We start from the raw sequence: 12,973 nt of genomic DNA, 5'->3' as shown, positions 1-12,973 counted from the left end.
CCCGGTACCAGAAAAAAAAAAAAAAAAAAAAAAACAGGTGAATGGATAAAGAAAATGTGGTATTTATACACAGTGGAGCTTTAAAGAAGGATATTTATAAGAATTTTTATATGAGTCATTCATCAGAAAATAGATGCACCTTGACACCATAATTCTGCATGAAATAAATCAAACACAGAAGGTTAAATATCTTATGGTTTCTCTTATATCAGAAATCCAAAGTATAAATATTTTTTTAGCGACATGATAGATGATAAGAAAAAGGGAGATGGCCTTTGTGGAGATGGGAAGAGGACCTGGGGAGAGGGGATGGAGGAGAAATAAAAGCCATTAATATGTGATATGTATATGTACCAATTCCCCCATGATGAATATATTTATTATGTATCTCACACGTGCTAGTAAAAAAGGAAAGAGAAAAAAATACTGGTGGCTAGTTGGAGAAGAGTTCCAAGGTCAATAGTTGAATTCTCCCAACATATGTATTTGATTGGATGAGCACAGAATTTTAAAAAGAAAGTAGGAATGATTTGAGAAGGTATGAGTACTTTTTAGTTTATCCCCATCTACTTCTCTTCTGGCCAGCCAAGACTTTACCAGTTCTCTGACCTAACTGCCAAGAAGCCTGGCGCCTACAGTACAAGTCCTCTAAGGGTGAAGTCAACCCTGTCTTCACTCTCAGAGCATGTGGAAACCCCATACACATACACCTTCCTATAGATATTCTTTTGGCACACATGGTTTAGCTATTTTCACACACAATTATATTATTTCCTTTGTTAGGCTCTTCATCAATTACAGCTTTTTCTTTTTCTTTACTATTCCCCTCCTAACCTCCAACCACCATTACCACATAGTTGCACTGCTGTATTCTCTGTAAATACATAGTTTAGAGGTTTATCAGCTTTAAGTAAGGGATTCTGGGATTTTTTGAACAAGGTTTGATCCCTTTCCTTTCTACAAACATATGCCTAACATTCTGGGCTAAAGTCTGGCATGTGAACAAGTAATTACAGAGCAGTGTAGCAGGTGTAGTGATAGCGATTCAACTAATTACTTTGGATAGATGGAAAAGGGAACCATTCATCCTGCTGAGGGAGGCTGGGCAAGCTTCAAAGAGGAAGACACAGTATTTGAGGTGACCTATGATATTTACAAAACTTCCCTAAGTAAAGAAAGGAGAGTATTTGCAGATAGAGGAAATAGCTTAATCAATGGCATGGAAGTATGAAAATTAATAACTGGGAGAGTGAATTATTTATACATAGAAATAATCTGACAAGGCAGACTAATATACCACACTAGGGTTAAACTAAGGAAAATCTGCTTAGAGACCTCTAGAAAGGCCCTAGTTAGCATATTTTCATAACAAATACAAACAGCCTATTCTCCATTATATTTGTGAAGCAGCTACACACAGCACAAAACTTTGCAGTCCAGAAAGATGATGGTCAAACCATGATTGTATTTGATTTTTGCTGCATCTGTGACACACCCTGCTAATAAATCAAAACATTCATATTTACCAAGTCTGGATACAGCCTTAGCATTCTTCCTATACAGATTTTGGTTTTATTTTAAAGATTTTTCTAACATCTAAAATATTGAAATGAAATCTATTTCCCATACTGTTCTAGGCTGTACATTGACAGGAGGGGATGACCCTAACAGAATACTTATAACTCAAAAGAAATCCTTTTCCTATGTCCCATATTTGAACAGACAAGAATCTATTAATGTGTTTCTGCTATATCTGTCTTAGACTACACCAAGTGGTGACTCAGAGTGGTTCTACACTTTGGGTAAGGTAGTCTGAATACTAAATAGCTGGAAGAAAATAACAAATTTTAGACATCCAAAATTCTGAATGTACAAAACTAAACACATATTCGACTACAGTTTTTCAAAATTGATAATCAGTGTTGCTTTTAAATTAATAAATAATGTTAGTCCGTATTACCTAACAATAGGATCCTTACCAACACAATTACATGGAGATACGGCACAGAACAAAGTCTCCAAATCAATTTGGAAAGTGCTTATAACATATATGTATATTAACCATCAAAGCTAAAAATCTTTAGAAAAAAATCCACTTCACACATTGATTAAATTATTTCCCTCATAAGGGTAAACAGTTTAGAGAAGAAAAGCCCAAGACTGATTGCTCAGACTCTCCAGGGTAAAAGAAACAAACATACTTTTTAAATTCCCAGCTTCACCTGGTATCCTTTGCCAACCCCCTAAGGAGCAACCTTAGATTCTGCTACAGGCTTCAGCAGCTGCCTACCCACTTTCTCAGCAGCAAGAAATATGCTAAGCGGTGATTATCAACAGGGAAGAAGATCAAAAGGTTGAGGGAATGATTAAGCAAGATATGATTCCTTCTAACAGTCAGTTTCCTGTAGAGGGTCTTGAATAATAGAAACCAGGATAATCTCAAATTTCAGTCAATCAGATGTGGAACACATCTAGCCTGTGCTTCCTCTGTGGGAGCTTCCATTGCTTTAGCCTTCCTGACAGGAGCAACATCAGAGTTATGGTGATTTGCTTCTAGTGCCCGAGCCTAACACAGTGTATGTCTAATCATTCCGATCATAAAATTTTAAAAATAAATTTGAAACCCCAAACCCATGAGAGAAGACCAAAAGTAGAGCCAAAACAATTTTGTCTTTTATGGAAAAGAGTCTGGGAGAAAGACTTCATTTGGAAGTTATGATTGGTATGAGTCATGTTCCATTGAGTAGCTGCAAATGACTTTCATTATAAAATCAAAGTCCACGAGATGTGAAATGTAGAATGGAAGTTACTTGATTCTGCAGAAGTGGCTGACACAGTCTCTTGCCACTTTTTAGCTGCTGGAGCCTGGAAACACTGCTCAGCTTCAGTGAACCACACTGTTTACAGCAAGGTGAGCGAATTCCATTTCTTGCTCTATTTACAGGGTAGTGATGAAGGAAAGAAGGGAGGAAAGTTTATAGTAATCTGATCCAAAGCTTATGTTGTTTCATTCAGTCTTCATTACAATCCTATGCAGTAGTTATTATGTCTTTTTTTAACTTGAAGAAACTGGAACCTAGGGAAGTTAAATGATACCTTAAATGTGACCCAGATGTGGCAGAAGCAGATTTGTAGTCTTGACTTAAAAGTTATCGTTCATTTCACTGGATTGTATTTGCCTTTTTTTGGTAGATTATAAGGCATGTACAGGTAGGGCAAGTAGTCATGCTCTTGCTGTACCCCACCCCTTATTACTTAACACATCCACAGCATACACTAAATACTCAGTAAAGAATTTATGAATGAACAATTGATGTTTTATGTATGTAACTTCGTTCAGCTCAATCTAGATAAATAAAAATTGAATGAATGTACCCTGTTGTTGGATACCTTGCTTCTGGTTAAGAGCCAGAGATTCAAAGATGAATTGTAATCACATCCTCCCCTCATGTGAGTCAGAATGGAGTGACAGAGAGAGACACATATAGAAATAAAATCGAGTTCCCATTGGTTTTAGTTCTATCTTCTAAAGCTTCGAAGAATTCATAGACTGTTTCTGTGAACGTATCCCAGAAATATCCGAAGTTACTTCTCTGCTAATCTCTAAGGTTTAGCAAGAATGGCAGTATGGACTCAGCTTGCAGTGGAATAAGCCACAGTGAAGAGGAAGAGCTGTTTTAACCTCTCACGTTAGGGTTGCCAGCTAAGCCATCTTTGAGCCCTAAAATTCAAGTTTTACAATGTATGAAGAAGCAAGTATTTGTCATGCTTGATAGGAAGTTCTGCCCCTGATTTCAGTTTGTTTTATAAAGTTAAACATTACCACCATTATTAGAACAAAGGAGAGAGTTAGACAAATTCAAAACTTAAAGAAAACTCAAAATGGAGGGAACTAGAGAACTAAACCCACAACAGTAATGATATTGCTACTTCATAGGAGAAAAGTAAGTGTCTCCAGGACTTCACGGGACATCTGAGAGACTGGCATCGACAATCTTGAAAATACAAATACATAAGTTTCAGTGTTTCTGTTTTTATATCTAGGTATTTGATCCATTGTGATTTGATTGTAGTACAGGTGAAAGATAGTTGGTCTAGTTTTGTACCACTGCCCGTGGATAACCTGTTTTCCCAGCACCATGTGATAAGGAGGCTGTTTTCTCTCCAGCATATATATTTAGTGCCTTTGTCAAAGACCACGTGGCTAAAGGCACATAGGGCTGTTGCTTTATCCTCTATTCTTTTCCATTGATTTGCTTATCATTTTTTGTGCCACTACAGTGATGTTTTCATTACTACAGCTTCAAGTGTAACTTGAAATCTAAGATTATTATGCCCCCAGCTTTCTTTTTGCTCAGAACTGTTTTGTATATTCTGGGATTCTTCTGGTTCCATATAAATATTAGGACTATTTCTTCTAGTTCTATGAAGAACATTTTTTATTATTTAGATAGGAATTTCATTAAATCTATCTATCTATCTGTCTATCACTTTTGGTAATATGACCTTTTTGGACAATATTGATTCTGCCTATCCAGTAACAGGGATGTCTATCCATTTTCTAATGTCTGCCTCACTCTCTTTCTTTAGTGTACCATGCATGGTTTTTGTTATATAGCTCTTTCACCTCCTTGGTTAGGTCGATTCCTAGGTATTTAAATTTTTAGACTACTTGGAATGAGATTCTTTTCCTGATTTCTTTCTCAGTAAGTTCATTACTAAAACATTAAAAAATAAGGAAAACACTTGAAGCAATAGGCATAGTAGAAGACTTCCTGAACAAAACTCTAATAGCACAAGAAATAATATCAAGAATCAACAAATGGTATTATATTCAATTAACATTTTTCAGCACAACAAAGGAAACAACAGATTGAAGAGATGACCCACTGAATGGCAAAAAAGTTTTGCCAGCTATTCTTCTGATAGAAGATTAATATCTAGAAAGATAAAGAACAAAAATTGACCACAAAATTCAAACAACCCAATCAAAAACAACTAAATGAAATGAACAGACACTTCTCAAAAAAAAAGAAGTACAAATGGACAATGACTACATGAAAAATGCATATCATCTTTAGCCATTACAGAAATGTAAATCTAAACAACTCTGAGGTTCCATGTACACCAGTAAAAATTATCATTAAGAACACACACACACACATGATGATGTGAGGAAAAAAGGCACCTTCGTATTGTTGGTGAGAATGTAAACTAGCACAACCACAGTGGAAATCAGTATGGAGATTGCTCAAAAAACTAATAATAGTAATTCCATTTGACCCAGTTATTCCCCTTCAAGGTATCTTCCAAATTAGTTAAAAACATCACACTACAGTGATACATGCATACCCATGTTTATAATCTTGGAAGCAGGCCTATATTTCCATTAACAGATGAAAAAGTGGCATTTATACACAATGGAGTACTATTGCTCTGCCACAAAGAAGGATAAACTTGAGTCATTTGTAGGAAAATTGATGCACCTTGAGACCACAGTGTTAAATGAAATAAATCAGACACGCGAGCTTAAATATTGAATGATTTATCTTACACAAGCAACCCAAAATATTAAACTGTAAAAGTTAGACTTTAAAATGAAGGCTAGAAGGTAGGAAACAAGGAGGCAAATGTTTTGGAAATGGGGAAGGAAAGGAGGGAAAAGGGGGTAAAGACGACCAAAAATGGTCAAGATAAAATATATACGTGTCAATTCCTAAAAGTGAATGTAGTCATTATGTATTACAAGTACGTACCAATAAAATACGCAAGTGTATCAAGGGTAAAAACATTATCTGAACCTTGTTCAATAATAATGATAGAAGAGATGCATAGGAGTATCATGCTCATTGACGATTTCCTGGGCTTAAGTACAGAGTAGAGGTGTATTACTGGGCCTCTTCCTGACCAAGAAGGAATAGCCAATAAGGCTATTGAATTTCCTTTTGTTCCAATTGCAGGCTCACCAAGCAATTTGCAGTAGTAGATAATATTTTTAAAAGTAAGTAAGTCTTTTAAAACTACATATGTACTTCTATCCCTCGGCCTTCACTCCAGTAAATCAGAGAAGTCATTCTTCACTCAATGCCTCAAGTAGAAGATGGCTCCCAAATAAAGTAGGATTTGATTTTTAGCCGGTGAGTTTTAAAAATCTCTTAGCCAGGAAAACAGAAAGGACTCCCAGAAGATTTGGGGAATACAAGAGGAAAAATAAGATTTCTCACTTCCATGACTAAAAATTGCCTAGCCTAGAAGCAGGAGAACATTAGAAGGGAATCAAAGAGTGTAGACACTGCAGACACCTGAGAAAGTGGGAACTTTTTAGGTTTGGCACAATGATTGGTTAAAGAGACACAGGCCTCGCACACAGAGGGTATGACTCATTCCCAGGGGAATCTGCAGCTCAGGGACAAGACCAATATCTCAGAGAAGAAATGACTACAAAGGCCACTTACTACCAAAGTAAAATTTACAAGAAAAATTTTACTAGCAAAATTTGCTAGCATTGTACCTGGCATTATAGTAGAAGCAAGTGATTACTGAATCAGTATATATAGATTCATACCTGTTTGTAGCATAAATTTTTAGATTCAAGACCTGAGAGCTAGGCTTCAACAATAGTGACAGAGCTAATTTCCTAACCAAGCATTTGGTTAAAATTCCATAAATGATGGGGTACAAAAACTTTGTGTGTCTAGGAGAAATACTATCAATTAAGAGAATGGAAAGCCAGAAGTACACATGTTTTCACTTTCCTATTTGTTACACCTTCTGGGAGATCGTACATCTCTACAACCAGCTTCTCTCTAATCTCTCCATAGTCTGAGCAGTATAAAACTGAACTTACAAGTCACTGATACTGCTCTTATTTCTCTTCTAGGCATTAGGGGTTACAAACGGCCAGTCTATTTTGGCTACTGCTCTGAGATGCCCACAGTTCTCTTTTCTAGTCAGTAGGAGGCTTGCATCCTAGGGTTTCAGATGTAGCAAGCAGTGCCTCACAGATAGTTTTGTGTGATGGCTGAGCCATGTAGTGCCTTCCTGTGTCACAAACAAGTTGACAGGCTGAGTTTAGATAATTCTTTCCAATGCTGCTTTAGAAATCAATGTGGCTCTGGCAAGCTCTGACAGGTTAAAACTTATATAATCAAAATGAGGAAAGCTCCTCCCTTTTAATGTTTAAATTTTTTTTTATTTTAAAGAGAAAAAAACAACAACAAAGACAAAATGAAAACAATACAAAAACAATAAAAATGATACAGAATTTCTAAACAATTTGAGACCCAGAGGAAGAGAAGACACAGGCTTACTTGAACCACAGTAAATGAAATAAATCAGATACACAAGCTTAAATATTGAATGATTTATCTTACACAAGTTTAGTGGATTGATAACTGGTGGTCAACTTATAATCTCCAGCTGAACTGAGTGAGTGGTGCTGGGTGTGGGAGGCCCACCTGAGGACTCTTGCCAGCAGCATAAGAGGCAGACCTGGAGAAGAAGAGGCAGGCTGTTGGGAGCTGAGAGAGGCCGTGGGGAGCGGGATTTCCTGATGAACTTGGCTGCTTTCATCCTCTGAGGAGCTCGGGACCTCGCTGGCACTGAGAATGGCTTTGGTTCACTTTGGGGAGCTCTGGTCCTCACTTTGAGCATAGCTTCCTGGTTCCAGAGGGGAAGATGGTGCACTGCCGGCTTCCAGGAAAAGCTTGCTGCGTTGGCTTCCCTGATGGGAACTCGGCCATCCTGATCATCGGAGGAGCTCGGGACCTCACTGTTGTCGAGGATGGCCGTGGTACCTTTTGGAGGAGCTCTGGTTCTTCTGAGCATCACTTCCTGGCTCCAGCGCAGATCCCTCAGCCTGCTAGCACAGGTCCTTCATCCTGCTGGCACAGACTTGTAGATTCCACCACTGACCTTTAGGCCTTCCCAGCAGATCTGTGAAACAGGTCTGCATGAGACGTTTTCATGGGCTCTGGGCCTCCAGCTGGATTCATGGGAGGCATTATTATGAGCTCTAGGTATTCAGCTCAACTCATGTAGGACATTGTTGTGGGATCCAGGCCCTTAGCTGGATTCCTTGGTCTTAGTGTGTGGACAGATTTCCTGCACTCTTTTGTATGCTGTTCTTTGGGTGACTATTATAAATAATCATATAAAGTATGTGTCCTGTATTATGTTATTCCCCTTGCAAAATAAGCCCCAAACCAACACAACAAACAACCCAAAATATTAAACTGTAAAAGTTAAACTTTAAAATGAAGGCTAGAAGGTAGGAAACAAGGAGGCAAATGTTTTGGAAATGGGGAATGGGGGTAAAGACAACCAAAAATGGTCAAGATAAAAAATAACTTCTCAACACTTGCACTCCCCGCGCCTAGAACCATGTTGAGGTTGGTAGGTGCCAAGAATGCATTCAACCAGTGCTTTGTAATATAAATAACTAGCAACTAATATATATTTGGTGAAGTTGATTTTGATATTCCAAGATTTTTCCAAGGCACAGGAATTAAATACTTTCCAGTATTCCCTTCAATTCAGTAGATCATATATTTTTTAGAAAAATGCCAGTGAACATCCACAATTCCAGACTGAGACATTAAAGAAGAGAGAATCCTATACCTACCAGAAAACCAAGTCTTGATTGCATATAGCATGTCTACTATGCCCACATAGCTTCGCACTTTGGGAACAAAGAAGGAAATACTCAGTACCTCTAGTTTCCTGGTCTATTGCTTGACTGACTGAAGATAGACAAGCAGAGCCCATGGGGCTGGGGAATCTCAGAAACAGTGCAAGTTTTGGTAGAAATGTGTTAAGCTCAACTTTACAAATGCAAGGTGGAAAGAACATCTATGCCACCATCTAAGAACATCCGGGCCATGCGTATTTGTGAGTTGCTCGCATAACTGTGAGCATAATACAAGTGAATTATCACTCAAGAGGAATGGATGGGGTACATCAAGACCTGAGGGCAGTACTGCTTCAGCTGTAGGTAGAAAAAGAGAAGGATATGAACTAGGAGAATTGTCAGAGAGTTCAGAGGTCAAATTGGACAGCTCCTTCCTTTTATATTCTTCCCAGGAGTGTCTTGTTCTTCTCTAAGCCTAAAACGTGACCCAGAGGAAAAGAAGACTAAGCAACTCTAAGTGGCTTCCTAAATGTTGTGTTACTTTCTCCTCCATTTTAATGAATTACTGAAAGGAATAAGAACACCTCTTTTCTCCTTTAGAGAAGAAAGTGAACACTAGTGACTCAGTTCTCTAGTAACTCACAATAACTGTGAAGTATGATGTCTGTTGACAAATGAATTATCATACAAAGACAGGGATAAGCATGTGCATTGTCTTTTACCTATTTACATAAGCTCTCTGTCACATGTACATAATGTGCATATTTATGTAATAATTACAGATACACATCCATACCTGCCTTACAACAGCAACTCTCTTGACTCCTCCTATTTGAAGTGTGACAAAATACAATGGTGATGCAATCAGAATGTTTATAAAAGTCTCTTCCTTGAGGACAAAACATATCCCTGACAGAAAGGTATATTATGCCTTCCAGACTTGGAAATGACAACACAAAACAAGCAAAAATAAGAAAACTCATACTTACTCAGAACCTATGAAGTGGAAGAACTGCTCTAGGTCCTTTATATCCATTACTGTGTTTCACCATTACTTGGGAAATGCACTAGCATGGAAAACACCATAGATACAGCTGACAAGAAGAAAAGAGTCCTGTGAGGGTAATACCTGGGGCACCCTCTGTGTCAGTCCAGCCTCTCCAAAATGTTCTGTCCCTTCAACTTCACAATTTATGGGCATAATCACTCCATCCTTAAACTTAGGCTCTAAGTTTTCAACACAGACTGCAAATTGGAATTTCTGATGGGGTTTTGAAAGCTATTTAGACCCTTATTCAGTCTTCTTGGATCTCAGGTAGAATCCTAGCCTCTTATTTTCTAAAGCACCACAAGTAAATCTGATGCCAAGTCAGTACTGCAAACCACTCGCTGGTATTTTCAGGACTTTCAGAATGCATATGCCAAGTTGGTTAGAACAGCCGTTAAAAATATGGTAGCTAAAAGAACTTCACATCCTTTTACTCACACTCAGGAAGTTCAAGGCCCACTTCTGGTTACACAGATTTTTCTGTATGTTTGCATCTAGAAAGTGACAGTGAAGCTTGAGAAAACTGTAAGATGGTTGATAAGTGACCAAAGGGGCATAGACAACTCTGAGTTAGAAATTAAAATCATGCGACTTCTTTAATCTGAAAAAAGTACAAGCTGACAGGGAACGGGACTGAGTACCTTGCTGGTATAATAGGAAACTTTATTAGATTTATACGTTCTGAACCTACATATAAAACTATAAAATTTCAGGTGTCTAGATCTAATTTCTACTCAGTTACTGTAATAGGTAAAGCTTCACTAAAATGTGCATAATCCATTTAATTCTTTTGAAGGCATACTTGCTCTTCTTTAACAATAGCCTTGAATCCATAGCTATCTATGTGTCCTGATAATGTACTAGAATATACTTTGTGGTAAAAAAAAAAAAATAGTAATCCATTGACCCAACATTGTAGTAGCATGTGCTCATAATTGGTTTTATAAGGCTAGAAGCAGATTTCTATTAATTCACCTATTTTTTTTCCCAAATAATCCCATCATTGTGCCCCTTGGTCAGTGTTGCAAATTAGCTAGCCAACTAATCATTAAATGAAATGTTAAGCAAACTTGAAAAAGAATCTACTCTCTCATAAAGAATCATTAAAATATAAGCCATGTGTCAGACACTTGGTAGCATTGGTACTAAGAAAAACAGAAGGGAGTTCTTACACTTGAGAATCTTACAAGTAATTTGGAGACAGCATATAAACAAATCAATACATCAATGTGTTAAATGCTGTAATAGAATTGTGCACATGATGATATCACAGCAAAATGAAAATAATACCTCATTTTAACTAAGGATATCAGCAATGATAACATTTGTGTAACACTGAAGGTTGCATTAGATTATATTTACTTTCTCCTAATATTTATTGCTTTCTAACTAGCTGTAATATGACAGAATTTCTTATATATGTGGAAAGCATAATCTTGGATTTTAAACAGTTTTACTGTCTTTACAGTTTTACAAGATAATTTCCACTGATCAGAGATATAACTCAAGTTGATAAATGATTACCCTTCACATTTGAGTAAAGATAGAAATTTCTCTAAAGGAATTGCTAATAAACAGTTCTGATATATGTATGGTATTTTATGTGGAAAGATCAAAACCTTAAGTAAAGTACCACGATGAAAAAGACATGCTATAACTTTTATTTCCAAATTTAAATCCTATCTTATTGGCATTTTTAGAAATATAGCCTTGTTATATCTATTTTACTGTGCTAGACAGAATAATTGCCCCTAAAATGATACCCATATAGTATGCCCAGAACCTCAGAATATATTACCTTACATGGTAAAACAGACTTTTCAGGTATGAAGTCAAGAAGTTTAAAATAGGAAGATTATCATGATTCTGTGTTTCCCAGGTGAGCTCAGTGTAATCACGAGTCCCCATAAGAGGGAGGGAGGAGTCTCAGAGTCAGAAAAGACTAAGGAAGCAGAGGTTGGAGTGGTGTACAGTGAAGAGGGGAAAGAGCCACAAATCAAGGAATGAAGGCCACCTCTGGCAGCTGAAAAGGCAAAGAAACTGATTTTCCCTTGGAACTTTTAGAAGGAATGTGGCTCTACTGACACATTGACTTTGTCACCAAAGGATTCTTTTTTTTTTTTTTTTTTACTTTTGATCTCAGGAGATGTAAGACAGAAGTCTGGGTTTTTTGTTTCTTTAAAGAGTAGGAAAATGTATTGGAGACTAGGAATGGGAATTGGGGAACAGGAATAGCTCCTGAGAGACAGGAGGGGTCCCAAATGGGTTGCCTTCTGGGTTGGTTTAAACACTAAATTTGTAGTAACTTGTTACATCAGCATTAGTAATTAACACAGTTACCAAATCCTGAAAAGACAACCACATTAGACATGTGAGCATGGAAAGCTGTCCAAAGCTGCATCACTTTTATGAGTTCTGCACAAAAGAATGAAGAGTTCTTGAAGAGACTGGGGAGAAGGTTATTCATTCCTGCTTTTACTGAGGAATTTTTTATCTTCAGTACAGTTATAGCATCTCTGCTTTTTTCTAGTGTTCAAAAAGTATAGAAAAAAATGTACTGAGTTGTCCGGTCAGTCTTTGGGCTCTTTAATTTTTTTCCTAAAAATATTATAGTATCTTGAAACTTTACAGTGTGGAATAAGTCAAGTGTTTTCAATCTGAATAAAATGATCAGAATATTGGCTATAGCCAATGGCATAAATCCATGACAGTCCATAAGATATGGAGCTGGATGGTTTCTCATGGTAGTCAAATTCCAAAAACACCACCCTTTAACTTAGTAACCTTACATGTAAAGTTCAAAGAAATTATAAAAGCACAAGTAAAAACACAAAAGTAAGGATCCTAGGAAAAACAAAACCCTGACATTTTCTGCCATGTTTCCCAGGAATAAGAGCTCTGATGAAAATTTTTGTTTCCACAACCTTCCCGCCACTGCTGGGCCTCTTAGCTTGCTGAAAAGATTGTTGGGGCATCAGGTGCATGAGGGTAGTAGGGAAATCCAAGGGTTCTATGAAGAATTACCTTTATGTGATGGGGATTATAATAAAGAGATGGACCAAAATAGGTCATATTTGTTTTCTGTAGACAGCTAGAAAGTGCAGTCATTGTACCCTTCAAACATTGTTCAATGCATATCGTTATGTTGCCTATTTTATATGGCAGATTGCATACTGGAAAGATTTGAGAGATAGAGTAATTAAAAAAAAATACCCGGTCCTTGGTTTCGTAAGTTTAAAATTTAACAAGGACAAAGAGAAAAGTACAAAGGATTTTGAGGATACGTGAAGCAAGCA

The 12,973-nt window shown here is 37.2% G+C and overlaps 1 protein-coding gene across 7 annotated transcripts in view; it reads right to left on the bottom strand.

Moving 5' to 3' along the window:
* Positions 1-12,973, bottom strand: part of Dlg2 (discs, large homolog 2 (Drosophila)) — a 1,924,417-nt gene that overhangs the window by 1,259,333 nt on the left and 652,111 nt on the right. The gene's annotated exons all lie outside the window — the stretch shown is intronic.

Source organism: Chinchilla lanigera, unplaced genomic scaffold, assembly GCF_000276665.1.
Source record: "Chinchilla lanigera isolate Chin_1 unplaced genomic scaffold, ChiLan1.0 scaffold00013, whole genome shotgun sequence".
Taxonomy (NCBI): Eukaryota; Metazoa; Chordata; class Mammalia; order Rodentia; family Chinchillidae; genus Chinchilla; species Chinchilla lanigera.
Note: the sequence above shows the minus strand (reverse complement) of the source record. Positions and strands in the feature narration are given on the sequence as shown.